This window comes from Callithrix jacchus, chromosome 16 (assembly GCF_049354715.1).
Source record: "Callithrix jacchus isolate 240 chromosome 16, calJac240_pri, whole genome shotgun sequence".
Lineage (NCBI taxonomy): Eukaryota > Metazoa > Chordata > Mammalia > Primates > Cebidae > Callithrix > Callithrix jacchus.
Window position 1 is genome coordinate 45493969 of NC_133517.1, and position 9762 is coordinate 45503730.

Consider the following 9762-nt stretch of genomic DNA (forward strand, 5'->3'; position numbering starts at 1 on the left):
TGATTTAAATATATACACATCAAATTTATCACTGAATACCATCAACATATTAAATTATGCACTATAAAATAATTTATGCAAATTTCAGAACGTTTTTTCTATTGTTTCTGTATAATAGAAAATTCTGAGATTGAGATTGGGCATGGTGGTTCACATATGTAATCCCAACATTTTGGGACACCAAGGCGGGCGGATTACCTGAGGTCAGGAATTCAAGGCCAGCTTGGTCAACATGGTGAAACCCCATCTCTGCAAAAAAACAAAAGTTAGCTGGGCATGGTGGCCCATGCCTGTAATCCCAGCTACTTGGGAGGCTGAGGCAGAAGAATCGCTTGAACTCAGGAGGCGGAAGTTGCAGTGAGCCAAGATCCAGCCTGGGCGACAGAGTGAAACTCCATCTCAAAAAAAGAAAATTCTGAGATTAAAGAGTGAGCTGCTAAAAATTGTTAATAATTATAACTATTTGACTCTATGAATTATAGTTTTTTTAAGTACTAAGTAACCATAAAAAAATATGACATAAATTGCATGTTGAGGCTAAATATAAGACTACTATACTTATCTATACACCTTGATTTCCAACTTTATATTAATTGAAACATTAAGTCTCACTAGCTTGGTAGTTAAACTCTGTAAATTCAAATTTATATCTATAAGATTTTGCATGAGCACATTACTTAAAACTTTAAAAAGCATTGCATTCAACTGCCTGCTCCCAGAGGCAAGAGGGACTATGATTATCTGTCTTCATAATTCCACTGCCCTGTTGAGTACCTGGCACATAGCATGTGCCTAATAAAGACTGTTTGAATGAATATAGGCTGACTCTATTCAGGAGAAGTTTATGAAGAAGCTAGAACTTGAAAAAAGGCTAAAAACATATACTGAATTTACATAGAGAAAACATTTCTTATTTGAAAGAGCATCAGGAGGAAAGACTGTCAGTTGTACATTTGGGAACACAGAGAAGTCCACTTGGGTATATACAAGAAATTCAATTATGAAAAGCCTTGAAAACATGTCTGCGGAGTCTGGACTAAAAGCAAAAAGAAACCATTATAGGAATTTATGAAGTGGAGTTAAATCACAAAAGTTGTCTTTTAGAAAAAGTTACCTGGCAACAGTATGAAAGGTGAATAAGGAGGAGGAGAGAATGAGAGGGTGTAGATCAGTTAGGAGGTCATCAGTGATTGGATATGAATTAAAGAGATGAGGAAGAGTGGAGAGACTGAGGCTGCTTTCAGAGGACAAGGTAGACCCTTTTCCTCATTAAGAGCCTTGGGCTGCAAGTAACGCAAATGAGATTGAACAAGAAAAAACATTGGGTCCTACTGCTGGATATCCAAAGGTAGTGTCCTTTCAGAGACAGGTTTACCCCAATTTTCTTCCAGTTCCATTTCTCCAAGATTCATTTGACTCAGTGCTTCTCCATTTGTCAGCCTCATGCTCCAGGTGGCCTGAACCTGGTGACCTCAGTTCCATCGCATCCACACATGAACATATCCTGAGAAAAAGCAAGAAAAAAGAGAGAGAGAGAGAGAATTACTCCTGAAAGCTCTTTCAGAAGAGCAAGGAAGAACTTCCCTAGAATCACTAACAAATCTTTTCTTGAATCTCAGGGACATTAACTGGTTTGCATGCCAATTGCTAAACAAATGTGGCATGAGGAAAGGAAATTCTCCTTGGACCATCCTACTGCCTTCTTGGGCTTGGGAGGGAGTTTGATTTCTGAGCCACACGGGCTGCCTAGGGGAGGATTTGCATATAGTACCAAAATTGGACTTTCTTTAAGAGAAGAGGAAAGAGGTAAGGAGTGCTGGATGTGCAACTAACAGTGCAATAAAGAAGAGAACAGAATTTAAGATGAGGCCTGGTGTCTAGCTACTCGGCAGTATGACAGGTAAGAGAGGCCAGTTTGAGAGTCAGAGATAAATTTAACTCCATTTTTAGAGGCAGCATATTAAACTGCAAAATGCTACTCAAAGATACTGTTGCTTCCTTTTTAGTAATTGGATAGTCAGTGGAGGATGGCCTGAGCCCTTAGGGATATCTCAGAGCTGGAAACAGAAATTTAGATGTCATCCAAACAGAAGTGAATGAGCTCCCCAGAGAGTGGTTATAGAAAAAGGACCCATGATGAGTCTTATCCTCAGATTGGAGGAAGGAGGAAAAACAGATGTTACGAGATTAAGGAAAACAAAGAGCTGTCAGAGAGAGATAGAAGGAATGGTATATGTGATGTAATCATGGAAGTTGAAAGGAAAAAATAATTCATGATGAAGATATCAAATGTTACCTACAAAATATGAAGAAAGAGAGCTGACAAAGCCAAATTTGGGCTTTAAGGGAACAAGATGTATGTAAGGAAATCATTGAAAAGTTCATGAAAGATTTCCAAACAGCAGCAGACTGAATTGAAATTCCCAGCATAAATCTGCAATAGGCCAGGTCAATTGAGTCCCTTTCACAATCCAATATGCCTTCTGCATAGGAAAAAAAAGAAGAGTGATCTGCTCATTAAAGATGTATAGCTGGTTTGGAAAAAAATAAAGAGGTGAGAGAATTTAGAGTCATGATAAAGCAATATTAAATCATTGGGTATGGAATTTACGCTGTAGAGGGAATCTCAGCCAAAGGATGAGAATGGACAAAAACTCAGCCTTTGGTTCTGTTTCCTTGGATTTGCAATACAATGTAGCAGACTTACTAGCTTTGTGTCTTGGTTTGAGCTCCCTTGAAAGCACAGCTTAAACTAAGAGCTTGGGTACCGGTAGTTTATTAGAGAGGCAAGCCTAGGAAAAAGAATATGAGGAGTAAGACAGGGACGTGATAAAAACTGATCAAGTGGCCGGGCACAGTGGTTCATGCCTATAATCCCAGCACTTCAGGAGGCTGAGGCGGGTGGATCATGAGGTCAAGAGATCGAGACCATCCTGGTCAACATGGTGAAACCCCGTCTCTACTAAAAATACAAAAATTAGCTGGGCATGGTGGCATGAGCTTGTAGTCCCAGCTACTCAGGAGGCTGAGGCAGGAGAATTGCTTGAACCCAGGAGGCGGAGGTTGCGGTGAGCCGAGATCGTGCCACTGCACTCCAGCCTGGGTAACAAGAGCAAAACTCTGTCTCAAAAAAAAAAACAAAACACCCTGTAATCCCAGCACTTTTGGAGGCCGAGGCGGGCAGATCACAAGGTCAAGAGATCAAGACCATTCTGGCCATGGTGAAACCCTGTCTCTACTAAAAATACAAAAATTAGCCAGGCATGGTGGCACACTCCTGTGGTCCCAGCTACTCGGGAGGCTGAGGCAAAAGAATCACTTGAACCTAGGAGGTGGAGGTTGCAGTGAGCCAAGACTGCACCACTTCACTCCAGCCTGTCAACAGAGCAAGACTCCATCTCAAAAGCAAACAAACAAACTGATAAAGTGTGTTATCGATTTCAGCCAGCTATTGCAGACAGTTGAAAGTCTGCAATGTAGTTGCTGGAATCCCACCTCAAGCTCATGTGATGATGTCTGTTTCTCTGGCACAAAGCTTTCTTTAAAGCTCAGTAACAACACAGCCTGAAATTGCTGAGGTGTTAACAACTCTAGACAACCCTCAACCAGTGGGAGAAGGCAGGGTGAATATGGGTCTGCTGTACCAGTCAGTTACCACTGTAGGCAACTGAGACTCAGCCCCTCTGGAGACACAAAGACCAATTGTGAAAAAGGCCCTCAACATGGTCCCATCAAATAACAGGGAGGTTGAACCTTGGTTGAAGTTTCCCCCAGCACAACCCCATGTTGCACCTACACAGGTGTTTCAGAGAAAGCCCTAAGGCAGAAAAGCAAAGAGCAACTAACACATGGGCTTGAAGTGAGACACTAGTAATTGCATGCCACTGTCACCACAGCTGTCCATCACAGCTGTCCACCACAGCTGCTCAGAAATCAGTAGCCCAAGAAGCTGTGACATGGGCATCATACACAGCTGCTACACCAAGGTTTCTCCACCACAACACTACCGACATTTTGGCTTCAGTAATTCTTTGTTGTGGGGGCTGGCATGTGCCTTGTAGGATGTTAAGTAGCACCCCTGGACTTTCCCTATTACATGCCAGCTGCCCCTTGCCCAGTTGTGGCAATGAAAAATGTCTCTAGACATTGCCCAGGGTCCCTAGGGAGGCAAAAATCATACCCAGTTCAGAACCACTGTGCAACACTATGTAACCTTGGGCAAGTTGCTTCACTTCTCTAAATCTGTTTCCTCTTTCTTTCTTTCTTTCTTTCTTTCTTTCTTTCTTTCTTTCTTTCTTTCTTTCTTTCTTTCTTTCTTTCTTCTTTCTTTCTTTCTTTCTTCTTGAGAGGGAGACTCACTCTTTTGCCCCGGCTGGAGTGCAGTGGCACCATCTCAGCTCACTGTAACCTCTGCCTCCTGGGTTCAAGTGATTCTTCTGCCTCAGCTTCCTGAGTCTCTAGGATTACAGGCTTGCACCACCACACCCTGCTAATTATTGTATTTTTAGTAGGGACAAGGTTTTGCCATGTTGGTCAGGCTGTTCTCAAACTCCTGACCTCACGTGATCTGCTCTCCTTGTCCTCCCCAAATGCTGGGATTACAGGTGTGAGCCACCATGCCCAGCCCTCTAAATTCGTGTCTTATCATAAAATGAGGATAATAATACTACTGACCTCAAAGGTTTCGGAAGATGATTAAATGAAGTGGTGAATATTAAGCAGTTATCAGAGTAAATGGACACTTAGCACATAGTATGTGTTTAATAATAAGATAATAATAATGGCAGTACTGTAAAAAATAGTGATATATTTTTATGGCTTGAATGAATTCAAGGTTTAATTTCCCCTTATTTGATTAAAATAATAAAATAAGATACTCATTAAAAATAAAAATAAGGTATTTATTCCTAATATCTATTTCAGCAAATGAATCAAAGGCAGAATCTCAATGTGGATAAATCAAGTGAAAAAGTTTGACATCAGTCACTTTTCATCTTCTTTCATTACAAACATTAATTATGTTTAAGCATTAATTAATGCTCTTAAGTTAAACATGACCATGTATCATTTTGTTGTAGCTAAGTGAACTCAAAGTGTGAAGGAGATAAAAAGAACTCTGCTTAAAAAGTGAATAGGAAATTTGAATGCTGTGTATTTCAGAATAATCTTGCAGAGTTTACACCTCAGTATTTTATAAAATACAGATTTAAAACATACATTTAGTAAAACAAAATTTTTTTAGCATAGTCTGAGTCTGCAATCTCAGACTTAAAGACATGAATATTTTAGGTTTATTAGCATAAACTGAATACCAGCATGCAAACACTGAAATGAATTTAAGGAAATTGTTAATGATTCATTACATAGAGTAATTAGATTTTTGTATGATTGGAATAAATGCATTAGCAAAAACAATTATGCACTGACACCACTGATACAGTGAAAAACCACTCTCAGGAGAAAAGTCAGTGGTGTAATAAAAAAGACATTTTTGCAGGGCTCCTCCTGTACTTTCTTGACTGAATCACAAACAGCTGTTGCCATCTGCCAGGGTGAGCTGCTGGAAGAAAGGCATGACAAACCTCTGCCAAACCCTGGTCTGTTGAGTGTCCACCCCAGAGCTCTTAGAGACTGAGTATTCTTAAGAGATAGTAAGTGAATCTCCAGTGAAACTGGCTTATGTCATTCTTAAGGGACTATAGGAAAGCAAACAAGATAAGCAGAAAAAGCACATTTGTGAAGAATTGCCTTTGTGGCTTTGTTACTGTTACTTTAAATCTTTTAGAGGGTATACGCTTTTGCTCACAATGGAATCATTGTTCAAACTTACTACATGGTGTTAGTTTCTTAATGTGCATTAAACTGCTACAAGTGCCAAGACATTGTCATCTTTGTATCCCCAAGATCTAGCACAGAGCAGGCACTCAGTGAATAAATGAATAAAAGAATTGGTCCAGTCTGGGTTTGGTGGCTCACGCCTGTAATCCCAGCACTTTGGGAGGCCAAGGTAGGTATATCACCTGGGGTCCAGAGTTCAAGACCAGCCTGGCCAACATGGTGAAACCCCTGTCTCTACTAAAAATACAAAAATTAGCCAGGTTCAGTGGCTCACACCTGTATTCCCAGGTACTTGTGAGGTTGAACCGGGGAGGCAGAGATTGCAGTGAGCCAAGATCTTGCCACTGCACTCCAGCCTGAGCGATGGAAGCAGACTCTGTCTCAAAAAATAATAATAAAATATATACATATGCATACATATATATACATACATACACAGCATACATGTGTATTTTATATATGTTTATGTATGTGTATATATACATACGTTAAATATACACATTATATATCTGTATATATATGTGTGTATGTATATGTGTGTGTGTATATATATACATACACACACACACATACATATATATGTGTATATAGGTCCAGCTCACCGTGACTGCTGTACCAGGCTCCAAGATCAGTTGCAAATTTCAAATATCAATCTCAGCCTTTACAGGGGTATCTTAAGTACTGTACCTCAGAACCACTGAACCTTCTTATCATGTCTCAGCCTTCCTGGAGTAGACACAGTCTGAAGTGGCAGGAAATGAGGCAATGAGAGCCATGTGACATAGGCCACATCTACATCCTTGAAGAAAATAAGTTAGGCAATCTTCTAGATCATTGAGACAGAAAAGATGTTTGCCAGGAAATGCCAGACAACTCAGGCCAAGTGCCTTTTTTTTTCCTGCTTGATTTAATAGTATAATTGCCTCAGTTCTCCATTTGTCTATTTTTGTTCAGACATAGCTTCAGATCAAATAATTTTCAGCAAGGGGTCCTAGGGGAATAAAAGAAAAGGAGCCCAGAAACAAAGGAGGAACCTTCCAAACTAGTTCAACTGTGTCACAGAACAGCCTGAATACATCCAGGTGGCAGTGTGGAAATTAGGAAGTGAAACTGGATCTACGCAAATGATGAGGAAATGCTTATTTGAATTTCACAAATAAGAGCATTAGTATTTTCACAATGCAAAGCATGTGATTTTACCTTAATGTGTCAATATTTCAAAGGCAAGTCCTTGTAGATCAATTGCTTCTATTTCTTTTCTGTGGATGTTGACTGCAAAGAGGCTTTTCTATAAGAATTCACCTAGAAAAGCTCAAAAGAAATAGTGGTGAAAAAGAAATGGTTTTAAAAACTAAACTTAAATAATAATACTGTCTCCTAGGGAGTGATTTTGAATAATAATTTAAAAAATCAAATTAACTACTCTGAAGCCCTGGCTCTGAGATCACGCTAGAGGTGGAATCATATAGGAATAAGCATCTTTTGGGGCTCTCATTATCATTCTCTGTTATATTTCACTCAAGACAATTTATCTGCTTTTGCCCTAGCCATTTTTGTAGCTTCAAGTTTTAGATTATTAGTGATCACAACAGAGTTCTAAAGTCTGACAGAAAAGTAAGCAGGCACCTTATAAATTAAAATGCAATTAGATAAAGAAAGCTTTGTAAACTGCTAAACACCATGCAAATCTGTTATTATGGTACAGAAGGCTCATTGGAGCCTTTTGTTTTTCCTTTTAACAAAATGATGTGACTAATTATGAAGATAAACCTCATTAAATCTTTTAACCTGATTTTCCTCTCTAATTATTGGAAGCTTATATATTGTCTGAGAGTAAATTTCTTTTCTGAAACTAGAAACTAGCCTCTCCCCGCTTTGATTGGATTTCACAGGGCCCACTGTGATACATCACCTCTGGAACTGTTTGATTCAAAGGAAGATAGGATTAGTCTACCTGCATTACAGGAATTCACCATGGAAACCACGGAAGAGGAAAAAATGAGGAAGAGAAAAGCAAATCAAAATCACCATGACTATTGAACACAGGTAGTTAAAATTACAGTAAGGGTTCCCCTGCTTAGTTGGGATTCTATTCCTGAGCCTTGAAAAGAACTCACAGACTTTGAGTAAGACTTGGGGCATACAATGAAATAACTTTTATCTTAAGCTAAATGACCTGCACGATAATTTTATTTCCCTTCAGAATTAATTTTTTTGCAGGTGTAATAGTTTAAAGGCAATTTGTAAAATTGATATAAACTTAAACATAAAATGATAAATTCTCACACATTAAAAATATTAGCTCCAGAAGTAGTATCAATGAGACGGTTGTGAATGACATTGTACATCTAATTGTTGATGATATTCTTTGTTTGAAGTTTCTTTTTCACTCTAAAATTTTTTTCCCTTCAATGTTTGCTGCTTGGGAGAGGCAAAGGTGTACTTTTAGGCATCATCAGGTTAAATAACTTTAATCTTAAACTTTTTGAACAACTGATCTCCAAACTTTTAATTGTGTCTCCCTTTAATTTAAAAAGAGAGATCCACAATAGCGCTATATAAAAACATTGTAAAACAAAGATATTTTTAAAATGCTTTAGTAAATGTATTTCATCCTAAGAAGAGATAGTCAACCCCATGTCTCAGATATTTTTCATAATTACCTTTGATGGACTTAACAATAACACGTGCTATGTGGCCATTGCTTTGTTACTTGTTTTCTTTTCCTTCACCATGCCCTTGGGCTTTAATCACTTCTTAAATTGCTTCTAGATGCCTGTGTTGCCATCCTGAGTCCCACAGGGGAGATTCTCATACTTTGAACACATAATGATGCAGTTTGCAGCAATCTGGTCTCAGTAGAGGTCAGTTTTCCTAAGCAGGATCTAGTCAAATTCAATTTGAACAAAACTTAGTGGATTAATCAAATTCTCTTGACTACAATTTTGCAGAATTAAATATTATATAAAATGAGTGGTCTATTATTACATACTTAAATTTCTTTATTCAGAAATTCAATATTGCTCTAGTAATGTGTACTTGATAATATTATATCATTCTCACCAGTTTAATTTTTTTAAAAAACTTTAATCAGCAAAAAGATCAAAGAACCCACTATTATATTGATACTGGCGCTACAGATCTAGAAAAAGAAAATATTTTTAAGATGGATAATAAGGAGGACCAGAATTGAAACATTATCTTCTTTGCTATCGTTGTTGCTTTTTGGCACTTTAAACCATATCTAATAAAATAAATTCACTGAAAACCATTTATACAATGTTATGTGTCATTACAATAGGAAATAGTATGGGAAAATAATATTTCAAAATGATTCCAAGTGATCTCTCTCTCTCTCTTTCTCTCTCTCTTTCTCTCTCTCTCTCTCTCTCTCACACACACACGCACACACACACACACACACAGTGTTCATGATGTTTTTCCGGAGCCAAACTAAGAGGCTGTAGTAAGCTAGTGGTCCTACAATTAAGTTATCTTAGTAAGTTCAAAGGACTTGAATGAAACCTTTCATTCACATATGATTCAACCTCTAATCTCTGCTGTGAAAATGTATATAACATATTTTTTAATCCAGTAAAAATTACTTTTAAAGTCATGCAAACATTACAATGTTAGCTACATCTCACCTCCTTTTCCTTTCTGTGGATAACCAAGACTTGACCATATTTCTGATAAGTTTAGTTGGTCATATTAGTCAACAATTCAACTAAAACTTTTCAATACTTAGTCCTTTTAACTTAATGAATTGCTTTCCCTTTAAAGTTTTAGTAACAGCTGAATGAGGTGGGTGTAGCAGGGGGGCTTAGGTGTCACTCTTGTAATGAGATCATTCTTTCAAATGTTCAAATGTGCCTATTATTAGGTTTTATTCTAATTTAATAACATTAAAAATTAATCTTCTCT

General features: G+C 38.0%; 1 long non-coding RNA gene across 2 annotated transcripts; it reads right to left on the reverse strand.

The window, feature by feature from the left end:
• Positions 1–568: 568 nt before the first annotated feature.
• Positions 569–6582, reverse strand: LOC144579795 (uncharacterized). 2 transcript variants are annotated; one of them, XR_013528208.1, is made up of 3 exons: positions 6441–6582; positions 2297–2483; positions 569–1504 (listed from the first exon to the last, which is right to left on the reverse strand). It is a non-coding gene; the product is annotated as an uncharacterized LOC144579795 (long non-coding RNA). The 2 variants fall into 2 exon arrangements; XR_013528209.1 differs by lacking the exon at positions 6441–6582 and adding an exon at positions 2708–2803.
• Between the last annotated feature and the right edge of the window lie 3180 nt (positions 6583–9762).